Genomic DNA, 15,864 nt, shown 5'->3' on the forward strand with positions numbered 1-15,864 from the left:
GTACGTCACAAATCAGGAATTACATTTAGGATTAAGATGATGAGCAAATGGTATGAGTTTGCAGCTTCAGTGATTAAGGAAACAGAAGAAGCTTTAGTGGTGGTGAGGTATGTTTTAGTAAAGTTGTACCAGTTGTGGCGTTGTAGATGATTAGGAAGAGTCCTCCTCCGATGCCCATACTGTGAGCGTTCATAAGTCCAACACACAGTAAAGCAGCTATAGAGGCATCTACTGCAGAGCCCCCTTTCATCAGTATGTCTCTGCGGTAAAATTAATTAAAACACAAGAAGGGAAGGGGTGGAGGATTAGTTTTTGCACTAAAGACCTTAAAGAGGACAGTAAAGACTTTAAAGAGGACAGTAAAGACTTTAAAGAGGACATATCTATGCTCCTTTTCAGGCAGACATTTGTATGTTGTGCCTCTACTGCGACATGTTTACATGCTTTAATGTTCAAAAAGTGCTTTATTTTTCTCATACTGCATGTGCTGCAGCACCACATTTCACCTTCTGTCTGAAATAAACGCTAGCCAATAGAAGTGCGTGTGTTAAATAGTGATGTCATGATGTTACTGAAGTAAACAAAGGAGTCCAATGGAGGCATTTAAGGCAAGGGGGGAGTTTGTGGGAGAGAAACTCCCTCTGGAGGGAACTCTGGGATTTTTGCCTTTGCAGACCATTTACATGCACAAAAACACATGACAAAGGGAAAACCCCAAATAGCATTAAGACCCTTTGTTGGAAAAGAATAAAACATGTTCACATGGATTTGCAAGGTGATGTGCAAGCAGTTTTCATGCCTGTGTTTATGCATGTGTGAGTCAGATTACAGAAGAGCAACATGTCTGCCCTTCAGGATGTTCGAGTGTGTGCGCTCTCACCTGCCGACCTCTGAACACGGCCCAGCGTCTGCTGCCACCGCTGCCTTCTGGTATACATGCTCAGCCGGTATCTTCCTTTTCCCCATACCATAGAATGTGGCGACTGACACTAACAGCAGCACGGCCAGGGCCAAACGTACTGTTTTCTTCTTCATCTTTGTAGTGCAGGAACAATAAATGCTTTATGAAATACCTGTCAGGAAGCAAACATTTGTATAAATTAAACCTGTAATGTTTGCAAAGGTAGCTGCAGAGAGCTGCATGTTGTTACATCTGAAACAAAGCAAACCAGATTTACACATCACAAAATAAAATAAATATTGTATTATCAACAGAATAAATACATTTGGAAGAAATGTTAAGCCATTTTATAACCCACATGTTTAATCTAAGCCTATTTACTGTTGCCGCTGTAATCCGGACACTTAGACTTGAAAACAGGTTAGTTACCAGTTTGTAGCTCTGCATAATTCATGATGTCTCAGTGCATATCTGTTGTGTGAAACGTATTTACTTCATTACTGTAATTGAATTGTTAGAATGTTGCATACTATAACTGTACAAAAATCCTGCACAATGTACTGTGGTAAACTCACTGTTATGTAACACAGACACTGACCGACCACTATGTCTTTTTTGTTTATCTGAAGGACTGAGAAACAAAGAGGTGGAAGGCTAAGGGTTTTCAATGAGGCACAGGAAGCAGCAGTTACAAACTGGGTTTTGGTAAACAATGCATCACACTTAGAGAGATCCGAAGCATAGTAACTATGTGCTGAGATGCATGTTGCACAATGTTAGTTTTGAACAAAAAACTCATTTGTATTTCTTCATTTACTGTATTTCTGTAAACTCAAGCAATCTTTCTCTGCAGAAACCTCTATGTACAGAGCATAGCCCATAACAGATGAAGTGCTTTAGCGTATGCTCAGCAGTGTGTAGCTGGGTGGTCAAACCATCTAGTATTATGAATGAAGTGTGTTATATTTGGTGCTAAAGTTTGCATTTGGAAAGTGTTTATGTAGTTTTGAGTGCAGTTCTTCATTGAGTAGGAGAAATGAGGTGTTTTGCACTTTGGGTTTGTGGTTTTGTGAATTGTGTTTAGTGTTTTGAGAAACTGAGCAATTCAAAAAGAAATGTGTGTTAGCAATCGAGAAAAACTGTAACACGCAGTCATGGCTTACTACTGGTCTTTCTATTGTGAAAGAGAATGACACCTATAATGATTGTGAAGATGGAGCCATACTTCAGCTTAATTTAGTTTAAGAGTTCACGCCAATTTACACAAGTGAGCGCCAATAATGAAAAATAAATCCAACTGTGGGGCAACTTCATTATTTTCTATTAGTGTGCCACAATAATATATTACAGTTTTCCATCAAAATGCATCATCCATTCGTCCCCTGATTCCTGTGCTGTTTGTTGGCCAGTAGGTTCATCAAATTGATGTTAATAACATAATAAAGTCCTCGATGGTGTTTAAAACAAGTAAGATAGTTTGCCAAGTATAAGCCTTTCCAATTCTGAGCCTGAATCGCCTATTATTTAACCAGCTTCAAAATTCTACACAAACAATTCATATAAAAAAAGAATGTGTCGCCTGCCTCAAAGAACAAAGTTCTTTCTGCAATTAAAGGCTACAACGAGTTAAACCCAGGAAACGTAAAACCTTACATTGGAGTCAACATTGTACCACGAGAATGATTAAGATAAAGCTTCCTGTTCGTTTACAATAATGTATCTTACCTTTATTCCTCTCGGGCCCTCAGCAACAGGCTGCTCACTGCGTGCATACACCAGGAACTGCGGCTGTTGATAGGTAAAAGGTTTACTGTCATGGTGTATTGGCAATTTATTATGTTACCTTATATGGTAAAACCTATGGAGCCCCCCTGGTGACATTGGTGAGAAAAATATTAAATAATTAATAATACGTGGCCACGAGTTAATAATGCGTGGCCACGAGTTAATAATGCGTGGCCAGGAGTTAATAATGTGTGGCCACGAGTTAATAATGCGTGGCCACGAGTTAATAATGCGTGGCCAGGAGTTAATAATGTGTGGCCACGAGTTAATAATGCGTGGCCACGAGTTAATAATGTGTGGCCACGAGTTAATAATGCGTGGCCACGAGTTAATAATGCGTGGCCACGAGTTAATAATGCGTGGCCACAAATTAGTTATTATGTTCCCACGCATTAGTAATTTGTGGGAACACAATAATTATTACACAATAACTAAATCCAGATAGTCTATAGAAACGGATGACTGAGTGATAACAAGTCGAGTAAAGTTGGAACGATATTGGCAGATTCAGATTTCACGGATCAATAACTCATGAACAAAACGTTGTTCGGACACAAATGACATCTCCTAAGTACCGTGGTAAGGTTGACAACGAACTACAATCACATTTTGATCAAAAAAAGCCAATACGTGCTGTCCTCCAAACTGGAGACATTACATTGGTCTCTATCTGCAGCCGGAGAAGAAATGAGTGCTCAGGGACCGTCTGCAAAGTGCAACTCCGAAGAAAGAGAATACAATAATATTCAATCACTTCACTATTATACAGTATATTTCTACCAAACTCACTACACACATCAATAGTCTCATGTTGCTCATACTACAGCAGAGAGTTTGGAAGAATGTGCTTTTGAATAATTTTGGTGAATATTTATAGTGTAAAATCTTCAATAAATATGGCATCATCTTCAATAACGTTACTATTATACACAGTGGCGGTTCTAGAACATTTTACATGGGGGGCAAAGGGGAGGCAAGAGGTCATGCCAGGGTGTCATAGGAGGGCGGACAGTACGTGGTATTTTATACTGTATATAACCTATTTATTGTTAATTCATGCCCTAACACAAGTGTTCTTAATGCACAAGAGAAACAAGGTGTTCAGACAAACAATCGGGTGCCCTTTGAGTCCCCCAAGCTTACCTCAACCATTTTAAATGAAAGGAAACTACAAAATGTATTTTCAAGCAATGAATTAATGGAACAGGTTGTTTTGCATTACAATGTAAAATTAAATATATATTTTGTTTTAAAAAAAATTGGTTGTCTTAGACAGACATGTTTGCATGTCCTCACTAAGCATTATTACATATTAATTTAATATTAAACAAATCAAAATGACCAATTATCCCAAAATGTTGCTGCTAATATAATCATATGCTTGTCAACTTTAACTGATCAAAAATCAATTCTGAAAAAATACTTGAATTATCTATGAAATTGCAATATTGTCCCTCAGTTTGTTTCAACCCCGTCACGCCATACCATTTACCCTCCTATTAAAATAATGGATCAGTCCGTGTGTGATCTGCATTGAGGGAATTACATCACAAAAGTGTCAGTTTCTTCTCTTACCTATATTTCAGTTTTTGTATTTTCAGATTAAGATTGACAAGCTCAACATTTCAACTATGTTGTATGAATTAATAATAGTAAATAATTGTTTATTACAAAAATAAACAATAGTTTTGCAAAATATTACAATTTTGTAATGTCCTTGATTTCCATGTGGTGCCATATCTTAGCTAAACAAGGTATCATGCCTACTTTTTGTCAAAAACTTCAACCCTGTTACATTTTTTCAAGGAAATTCCTAGTAATTATTTATATTTTGTGCCTGAGGTGGGAACATGTATAGTAGTCCACTACCAGATGTTATGACCAAACATTTTGGTTTCATTTTTCAAAGATATAAAGACCCAAAAGGCACCTGATTCAGAGAATACTCAGAATTCTGAATACTGTATAAATGAATGTAGATTGTGCTGCTGTAATGGAATATGTAAGGAGAATAAGAACATACCATGTGGTACAGCTGGAGTTTCATCTGCCTCCTGATCCCTGCCTCTGGCCCTCTTTCTGATACTTCATCTTTATTCCTCACATATATTTATTCTTCTTCACTAATGTCTTAATCTCCTCCTCTTCCTCCTGCTCTGACCCTCCTGGTCTCTTCATCTCAGGCCCGGTTCTACGGGGGTGCATAAGGGTGCATTGCACCCTCAGTTGAGTTGTTATGCACCCTCATTTGAAAAATTAAAAGTGAAAAAAAAATGTAAAGTGAATTTTTTTTTTTATTATTAAAAGTGAAAAATATTACATATATAATAACAATAATGACAATAGTAGTAATAATAAGAAGAATATAGTTGAAATAAAAATAAATTGTAATTGTGGTTAAATAACATTGTCTGCTGCATTTATTTGGTCAATTTAAACGGTAAGTAACATTATTATGTCAGGTGCGCGTGACCTGTGCCCCTGCGCGTTCGTCATTTGCAAAGTGCTTACACAGCAGTCAGTGATGGACATCAGAAAATGGTTAAAACAACCAGCCCTTATCGCCAGCAGTAACACTGCATCTACTGCAGGTAATAACAGTTCAGATCAAGGGGAGATTACGTTACCCGCGGCCACTGTCGTGGACACTAACGTCCTCCCGCCCTACTCGCCGGCTCTGCCCGCGGAGGCGGAGCAGCCGCAGCCGTCTTCGTTGCCCCAAACACCGCCACCCCTCGGCAGCCCGCAAGTGCCAGAGGACCTCGGCAAAACAGAGCCTGCCCAGGTATATTAAAAAAAGTACCCAACTCGCCTGTTCAGTGGGGTAAGGTGCTCATTTTGCAGCTCATGGTTTCACAACAGAGATTGGCTGGAATATTCCTCAAAAAATGCCATCTTCTGCTATGCATGGAGACATTTCGGTCTTGAAAGGGGAGTGATTTGTAAAATATCCATAAAGAAATAGTAAATCTGCTTACAGTTCTGTTTCATATGGGTGTTGAGAGGTATCCATAGATCTCTTCATTTTGCTCTCGAAGTGCACCAGATTGATGCTTTTAACTTCAATATTTAAAAATCTTCCCGGGGTAGCATGCCCCCGGACCCCCCTAGAGGAGGTGAGGACCCCTTAGAGCAGGGGTGCCCAACCAGTCGATCTGGGAATCGTGCCCAACCAGTCGATCTGGGAATCTCAGATTCCCAGTCGATCGCGATATGTGTCTAAAAATAGAACAACAATATTCTGTTTTATCGTTAACGTCCTATAACCAGTACTCGAGTTGAGGGGGGATGAGGGGGGATGGCATCCCCCCTGAAATAAAAACGGTCAAAATCATCCCCCTTCTAAAACTGCCATCCCCCCTTTCCATCCCTTATGTAATTTTATCAATGAACATGGCACTGGTATTACTGCTATTTCAACATTAATTTTGCGCATTTTGAGTAAAATACTGTGGGCGAGGGAGCACGCACACACGCAATGACATTTTTACCAAGTCACTGACGCTATACTATGCGAGTACCCTAGAGGGCGCCAGAGCGCCGTGATGCGCCTGTTTGATCGATGCCAGAAGCGCAGGTAACGTCATCACAATGGCCAAGCAACCAGGAGGACAACGCGATCTGAGGGACTTCATATTTAAAAATACTAAAAATAACATTTCAGGTAAGTCAAGAATCAGTAATCTTAGGCATTACTCACTACTTTAGTCACCAAAGGTGGAATCTATGGACATAAGCAGCAGTGGCGGATTTAGGATTGTAGGAGATCCGGGGCTTAGCCCAGGAGTTGTTGGGGGGGGGGGGGGGGGGGGGGGGGGGGGGTGCAGGGGTACAGTGCTACCCCTGCCTGGGGGTGGACCGAACATCCTTTAGGGGGGTCGTCGCCTCCTCTTGGGGGGTCCGGGGGCATGCTCCCCGGGAAGATTTTCTTTTAAATATTGAAGTTGAAAGCATCATTCTCTGGTGCACCTTGAGAGCAACATTAACCCTACCTTAATAACACCTTAAAGCGGACAAAAGGCACTGGAGAACACTCATTAACACCCTTTAATAAAGCAAACTAATGCCTTAACTCACTCAAATAGTCGTTTACTTATTAAGGTGAAATGAATGTGCGTAGAGTTTTAAAGAATGCGGATAGTCTCACCTTGATTCTGGCGCATTGCTTATCGTTTTATAGATCTATTCTCATCCACCATCTTTGTTTGTGACGTAAAAAATGTGTAAGAGCCACGTTTCTGAATCGGACACTCTGAGTGGATGCAGTCACAGCCAATCGGAGTCTGATTCAGAGGGTTGCCTGTCAGTTCCGTTGTTATGTGTACTGAAACGAGAGCCGGTATAATTCCACGCGCGAAAACAAAATAAAAAATGGAATACGTTATTTTAGTGTCTTAAAAGTAGACTGAGGTATGAAGGGTTAACATTACATCTTAGGATAATTGTTAGTCATGTTCTGTATACATACTAACATAAGGGTATACTTAGTGTGGTTACTCCATGTTTACTAGCTATAACATTAATGTCACATCACTCTTTTTCACTTCTTACTCAGTCAGCCAGAGTGCAGATATCACCATTAGATTCACAAACCTGAAACATTGTCCATTTCTTCACTGCTGGTGATGACATTGTTGTCAGTTGCTGCTGCAGCTTGTGGCGCCTGCTTCAATGACAATAACTTTCTAATATCCATAACTGTATAGGCTATTACTGTAGCTTAAAACTCGTCAGGCACTAGGAAGGATCACTTCTACTTCAGGGCAGGCTACGCAGTACGCAGGCTAATGTCCCGCAGCGGATGCCTCTCTGGTGGACTCCGGTACTGCACATTACTCCCGAGACGTTAAAAAAATTATTTTTGTGACCATTCGGGGCTTTTCAGAAAACATCCGGGGCTTGAGCCCAAGTAGCCACCCCCTAGCGCCGCCACTGATAAGCAGCAATAACAACTTAGTTTGGAGTTTAGCTACGTTTTTCTCTCGTGTTAGCTAGCTGGTCAGACTCAAAACTGTTGATGAAATGATACCACCAGCACCAGAAGAGCTGAAACCCCTCCTTCAAGCAGTGACCATGGTCATCTCCACAGCTGAGTGTGAACGTGGGTTTAGTCAGATGAACATTTTAACCACAACTAGAAGCTCCCTAGAGGTAAAAAGCATGTCAGCCTTGCTTTTCATCAAGTGTGTTGGCCCTCCACTGAACAAGTTCAGACCAGAGGTATATGTCAAGACTTGGCTTCAAAGCCATTGCTTAGCTAACAATCCGAAAGCAAGAGCCAGAAAAATTGAGACCAAAAAACATGATTATGAAAATCTTTGGAAACTTCTATGAGATGGGGGAGAGTGGAGTAGGCAGCCATTGACAGCATTGGTCCTATTTTGTATTATCTGTATAATCTTTTAATATATTTTCATATTTTGTAAACAATTTCAATTTGCACTTAATGCCCTGTTAAGAAAAGTAACATTGGGAATGTTAACGTAAAATATTTGTATTTGAACGGCAATAAAATGATGACGGATCAATATTTTTCAAATGTTTTCCTCAAATTTTTCATGAAGAATTTACATAATGATTTAATTAATTACGATACAAATGTAACCCTTTAGATACCAGTTTTGATCGTATACCAGTAACTGCTTTTTTGAAAAAATACACTATAATTCAATATTCTAAAAACTATTTTGACTTTATTATTAATACAATCAGCTGATCCATCTGAATAATAAAGGAGGGACTGTTAACCTACAAGATTTGTACCATATACTTCCATTATAACCACATTGTTGTATCCCCTCCCCCCCTTTAAATTAAAGTGAAAAAAAGATTTTGCACTAATTGTCCTCAACATTTGACCCTAAATGTTAGTGGTGCCATGGCAGCCCGGGGACCGACTCTAATTCTGAGGTGCCTTGGTCAAGAGCAATGAAAGGAGTATCTGAACATCCATAACATGCATGTTGTTTTAGGAGTATAATAATTATCTTTATGCTGGTTGGTCTCCCACCCTCTGCGGGTTATCAGCACAAATTATGTCCCCATATGATAAAATCCACCATCCCCCCTGATTTCTTTTTCCAACTTGAGTACTGCCTATACCATAATCTTCCTGTGCCAGAATAATGCACTTGAACGCATCAAAGCTTTGTGATTGGCCGGCGTGACCCCATGTGTCGGAGCGTGGCTGGTGGGCAGTGGGCATTATTTCACTGACGTTGTCCGTGTCAACAGGAGTGACAGTCCGCACACACACACAAGACCGCAATTATGGCAGAAGCAAAAAAGCCCAACATATATAATTTTCACTCCGAGTGGGAGGATGATTATTTTTGTATCTATTCCAATTCAAAGTCCATCTGTCTCATCTGCAATGCGAAGAAGAGTAATTTAGGAGCGGCATTTCAAAACAGTGCACAAACGCTACGAGACGGAATTCCCTCCTAATTCTGCCCTACGCTCCCAAAAGGGGAGGGGCCTGAAAGGACAGCTAAATGCACAGCAGTCCATTTTCACCAGGGTTGCATTCCGATAGTCCATTTAGCTTAGGAACCTTCCTAACGGAGTGAAATGACCCGGAAGTACGTCACTGGCAGCCATGATAAGTGCCGTTCCAATTCTCCAAATGAAAGGAAAGGAGGTTTCAAACTTCCTTTATAACCTCCTTTAGCTTAGGAACCACTGGACCTCCCTAACCGAAAGGAGAGGAGAAAATGCTGCCCCACAATGCAATGCAGCCGCAGCATTTGCCATCACAACAGTCGGCCGTTCACGGAAACAACCGATTATGACCGAGAAATGATATCATGAAAGTTACGGTGCGTATTAAGCTTTTTAAAACGTATGTGGTAAGTTGCCAAAGTGCTTTTTTCTGAACGTTCATCAGTATTATAATCAAAAAGAGAAATATGAACGTTAGTTTTTACTGAAATTATCAAATAAAGTCAACATCTCACAGTCTTTACTGAGCTGTGTGGGGTTTGTTCAACTTTTAAAAGACGTTTGAATGGTGATGTACACAGTGATAGATGTTAAGGACTAACGTTTATAATAAATACCTTTGTATTGATTTTAAGATATTTTCATAGTTCATACAATCATACGTATTGGGATCATTTGTATTAATGTGGACCGGAGGGAGAGGGTGACGAGCATAAGTTTCACTTTCCTTTTTTATTTCAATTCCAACTTTGTTCATGAAGAATATGTTTCTCTGTTGTCCACGTTCATAAAGCATAAAGCAACAGCATCAGAGCACGGTGCAGAGTCTCTAGATGAGTTTACAGTAGTCCCTCGTTCTTTTTAAACATCCATGTTGTAGTCCGCTGTATAGAAAACTGTAGTTTCCATAGTTTCCCCACAGCAGCAGACGCATATTCATGACGTCCGCTGGCGCATCATAAACACGTCGGATAGTGAAAGTGCATTCGGATTCTCTAAAGTACCGCGGTCTCTTCTCCTAAGTCCTTTTGAATTCTCCTATCCACTATCCCTTAACCCCGTGACGTTTCACTCAGAGGTCAAGGAATAGGAGATAGGGTTAGAATTTAGGAGCTAATTTTGGATTATCGGAACGCAACCCTGAAGTCTTTCAAAGTTGGCGGAGTTGTGAAAGAAGCATTCCTGGAGGCTGCCGATGCGCTTTTAGGGACAGTACAAATAACAGTAGCATTTCAACAGGTTTTTGATATAATAAAAACTCAAGTTAGATATACCGTTATTAATCAGCTGTAAGTTTTAGTTTGTTTGAACTTATTCATTATAATTATTGTACAAAATGGTATAAAATAAAGATAAAGATTATAGTCTATTATCAATTCAGGTTAAGAAACTAGTGTTGCTTGCATCCTATTTTAAAGGCATTTATTTTTATACTCTACTAAAATGCAACAAAAAAAGGGTTTGATTCTATTAATTTTGTCTTTTTTATTGCACTTTGGCAGCAGATTCCTGTGTAGCTTCAGATCTGAGTTGTCTTATTAGTAAGCCTAATTTATACTTTTGTAGCAACACTACTCAGTTTTATACAAGTAGAAGTGTGTATTTACCTGGTAGTAGGCTGTCAGTAATGGCTACGCCTCTCTATTTGGACTGGTAGATCTCGGCAGACTGGCAACTTTAAAAGTAGCTCTCGGTTCAAAAAAGGTTGGGCACCCCTGCCCTAGAGGGTGTTAGGTCCACTCCCCACTTATACAAATAGCACTTTACCACTGCACCCTCTCTAATCTCAGTTGCACCCTTAGTCATTTTGTTCTGGAACCGGGCCTGCTTCATCTCCTCCTCTTCCTCCTGCTCTGACCCTCCTGGTCTCTTCATCTATCTTTTCCTTTTCCTCTTTCTGTTCGTCCTGATCACTTCTCATATGTCTTTTTGTTGTTGTTGAATCACTCCTATACTCTGGCCTGCAAGAGTCTACTTGTGAAAAGCACTGGTACAAATGCTTGTATAACTTTACCAGTGGCGTTTCTATATGTGCAAAAGTGGTGGGGCACAAACAACTTAGATGTCTATATATAAGCTTCTGCAGAGAGGTTCATGGCTGGCGAGGCACTGGCACTGACTCTTCAAGTTTACAAATATTATATTTTGACCTAAATCAAAATCTAATATTATTTTCAAAAGCTTTTTTTGTCTGATGCTTCAATTAATTTTAACAGACAGTTCAACAGAAGGATACCCAAAAAAAATTAATTTTATCATTTAAATATTGAATTGTTCTCTCTTAGTAAGATCCCATTTTCAATAAAATTGTGGTCTTACCTTGACTTGAAGATGAAGTCCATTTGCCTGTCCTTCTGGACAAAAATCTCTATTACTTTTTTGTAAAAGTCCTCCCTATCTTCTTGTAGTTTCAAAAGTCTATCATAAATCTAATCGATAGATTTATGATTCGAAAATGATAAAAGTAGGGTAGACATGTGGATATTATCCTGCTGAACAAAACGTGCATTTATCTAACAGGTACGTTTCCCACAGATCTTATTTGGAGCTATTTTCTAAAATCCTATGGAGAAATCTCATTGCTTTTTTGTGGAGGGAAGGAAGCCATGCGCAGCTTCTTCCAGCCTGTCACTACCCGATCTGCAGCTCTGCCCGATCTGCAGTGCGCATGTGCGAGATGGTCCGCCATATTGGACAACTCCGGACGGCAATCCAAGTAGGACAACATTAACACAGTGGCTTTTGGCAAAGCCTCAAAAGGAAACGGAGAGAGAGAGAGGAGAGAGAGAGAGAGAGGAGAGAGAGAGAGGAGAGTGAGAGAGAGAGGAGAGAGAGAGAGAGAGAGAGAGAGGAGAGAGAGAAGAGAGAGAGAGAGAGAGGAGAGAGAGAGAGAGGGACGCGAGAGAGCGAGAGAAGCGCTGCGAGCAGCTATCGTCTACAACGCTGACTCTCACTATTCGTTCTAAACCTCTTTTTATTGGGTTCTTTTATTTGGGGTTAAGTACATTGTCAGTATAAGTGAGAAAATGGATTTAACTTCTGTTAGAAGCTATCATACGAATACCTATTTACTGTGAATGTGCTAGCCGCGGGAAGTCATTTTGCTCTGCCAAAAGTGTGGATTGAGCCGTTTTAAAAACATTTGTTAAAGGCGGTTGCGGCCCGGGCCCGGCGTTTCACGATACGAGCCGCATAAATTGTTTGTTAAAGGCGAGACACGGCAGGCAAAAACATCGTTTTTCATGCACTGGTCAATTTTGAGATGTTGTGCTATTTTGATTCCATAACATGTTTTCTTTCAGGCTTTTGGAAGGAAAACGTACAAAATACACATTTAAGTGTTCATTTTACTATAGTTTGTCTATTTGCATCTGTATATTTCTCCTAAATTCACCAAAAGTTAACATTTCTAACGTAACATAAAGTACCGCGATCGCTGTTTGCACAATGTCATCGTTGGAAAAGCTCCGTCTCTCCTGCACAATGATCTCATCGGATACCAAATATGGTCATTTCCTTTGTATCAGCAACCAATCGTGAAAGTACCAAAGGGTTTAAACCAATAAACAAAATCTCATTGGCTGGTGTCAATTTCTGACAACGTGATTACGTTCAGATGCATCACGTGGTGTGTAAAACACTTCCTGTTGACAAATATTTTCTGATTTATGGAGTGATTAAAAGAGAGAGATATCCAAAATCCCTTCTGGTAAAAGCCTTAGATGCTACAGCCACCAAGGTTTTTCAAGTCCCTCTCTTACTCCATTTTGCCACCCAAACTTCCAGGTACATGACGGGACACCTTGCTGTTTTGTTGTTTGCTCTCCTCTGGCAGGTCTCCACCTGCCAGAGGAGAGCAAACAGTGATCCCTTCCCTTCTTCCCTCAATCTTTGAGACTAATGTAAGTAGAAGACATGGCACTGTAAATGTTTCGGACATTTAAAATATTCTACCACTTAAAAATAAGAAATATTACTTTTGTTACTAAGAGTTCATACTTATTATACCTGTGTCCACCTTTCACACTATCGCTGTGATCATGAGCTATGGGCTTTGTAGATACAGGTCCCGGGGTGAATCGTGGTGGTCTCTTTTTGACCACAGGGCGATGCACGAAGATGGTGGGTAATAGGCGCCTGCTCTCAGCCGAGTCTTGTGCCCTTTTTTGTTCTTGACAAACTGGTCTGCAATCAAAATGTGCCTGCGGAGTGACTTGAGTTTACTTCACACACAGAACAACTCAGTTTTGTCTGCCCACATACATATTCCATAGTGGTTGAATAACAGTATTAGGAACACTTTATACTTACTGGACATGTTATACTCATTACATACTGTATTATACAATATGACCAAGAATTTGAGACAACTTTATAGTAAAATGTATATCACATATGTTACTGATGCCATTTGTCATACTTTGTTAAACTCACAAATAATAAAGTTCCATAACTTCAGTTGAGAACAAAGACCAAACCTTATCTCCCCAAGGCAATTTCCCATCCAATAGGTGTGCTATAGGTGTGTATAACCTTTCTCCTGTCTGTTTATCCCTCTTTCAGCACAAGAAACCAGAGGGGGATTCAATGGAGCCTGAATACCTGCACTGAGAACCCTCACCCCTGCACCCTTGAGTCTCAAACTCTGTGTTTTTCCAGCCCTTTTCCCCTGTTTTAGTATTAAACAAAACCATTAAGCCTTTCCCAATGGTGTGGTTTTCGTTTTGTGAAAAGTGCAAATGCAGTGTTTGTATATAAATCACATATTTTTTTGGCTGTTGGTCGTGAAATTGCTCCTGCCTTCCTCCGCTCTGTGTCAGTGGGGAAGCTGTACATTCGTACTCCTTTCTCTGAGCGATTGGAGCATCCCCACGGCAGCACAGCAAACCATTGGTTGGCGACTAGGAGGCAGCACAGCAAACCCGTGACAACACTGAGGAAAGGCACAGACAAACTGCATGATATGCTATTCAATGTTTATTGAATTCCATGTATTTGCAATGGATGTTCATAAAACAACACATTTAACATCATCATCATCATGCTGCTGCTGCTGCTAGTCCTGTCGGTCTCCTGTCCCTTTTATGAAAGCCAATAAGATTACATTAGTCATTTAGATAACTTGTGTCCTCAATTACCATGGGATTACTGAAACTACCATGAATTTAAGAAAATGGTAGACATTAATCTAATCTGAATTTTAAAGCATTACTTTAGATCCCCTCCCTCTAAATATATCAATAAACATTAGAAAGTGATGCTCCTGACTACCATACAGGTTTAAGAAGATATAGTGGTTTTAAAGAATTCAAAGCTATAAATAAACAGCAAACTGGCCTCTTTAACCAAGGCACTGTTAGCCTAACATGTAAACTAGTTGTTCACACTAATCCTATATTATTATTAGCAAATTCTATTTATTATTTTTAAAACATATTGATGTAAATACATACACATAGTCGATTTGTTGTATAAATATTGCAAATCAAAACCTTTATTCACTAATAATTACCAAAAATCGTAGTTCTAATCTCCTGTTATCAATGCATTCACATTGCCCGCCATGAACCTTCCGGGGAACGATCCTCTTCTACATGAACCACGTGACGATAACCGTTTTTGGACTTCCGTTGTTGTAACTCTTCTATTATATGGCTCTGAAGGTAATTAACTATTAGAAATTACCCTATTCACCTGGGGTTTTCTCGCCTTACCTAGGCTTCATAAACCAATTTTCCCAGTTTAATTACCTACAATAAGGCAATTGTTTCTTATATTACAAGTTTTCTGAATATTGCAAATTATCCATTATCTCATTACATTTGCGCATATTTTATAACAACATTTCAGGAACCGAAATCTGACTTTGGATAAAGCCGGTTCAAATTCTTTCATTTTGTAGTCATATTAGCATCTAAGGCTTTTACAGAAGGGATTTTGGATATCTCTCTTTATCACTCCATAAATCAGAAAATATTGTCAACAGCCCTAAATATCACCTTTCGCCATGTTTCTAGGTATAAAAATCTTATATAATTCAGGCTATGAATGATATATGAACAAACCCTTCTGTAAAAGCCTTCATAATATTGATAGGGGAATATAACTGGAAGGTTTGGTGTATGTAAGTGCAACTGAAGTGGAAATTTCGGACTCAGAGTAGGAGAAAAAACTCATTTTGAAAAACGAACTTTAAAGATTGCAGTGAGGCGCTAGCTAAACCCTCTGTTCTTTGGATGACAGCTTGCGCATCGACGCACTCCGTGAAGGTATTTCATGTTCGGGGTCATTTGTGTTTTGTATAACCTTGCTTCGTGCAAGTGACAATTGTTGTTGTCTTCTCTGTGAACGTTTTTTTCGCCGTTCTTTTGCCATTTTGAGATTTACATTTCTAGCGGAAAGCTAACCAGGAAGTGTTTTACACACCACGTGATGCATCTGAACGAATCACGTTGTCAGAAATTGACACCAGCCAATGAGATTTCGTTTATTGGTTTAAAACCCTTTTGTGCTTTCACGATTGGTTGCTGATACAAAGGAAATGACCATATTTGGATCCGATGAGATCATTGTGCAGGAGAGACGGAGCTTTTCCAACGATGACATTGTGCAAACAGCGATCGCGGTACTTTATGTTACGTTAGAAATGTTACTTTTGGTGAATTTAGGAGAAATATACAGATGCAAATAGACAACTATAGTAAAATGAACACTTAAATGTGTATTTTGTACGTTTT

General features: G+C 39.7%; 1 pseudogene; it reads right to left on the reverse strand.

Annotated features, from left to right (window-relative positions):
- Nucleotides 1–11,554, reverse strand: part of LOC117558148 — a 50,355-nt pseudogene extending 38,801 nt beyond the window's left edge.
- Between the last annotated feature and the right edge of the window lie 4,310 nt (nucleotides 11,555–15,864).

This window comes from Gymnodraco acuticeps, unplaced genomic scaffold (assembly GCF_902827175.1).
Source record: "Gymnodraco acuticeps unplaced genomic scaffold, fGymAcu1.1, whole genome shotgun sequence".
Lineage (NCBI taxonomy): Eukaryota > Metazoa > Chordata > Actinopteri > Perciformes > Bathydraconidae > Gymnodraco > Gymnodraco acuticeps.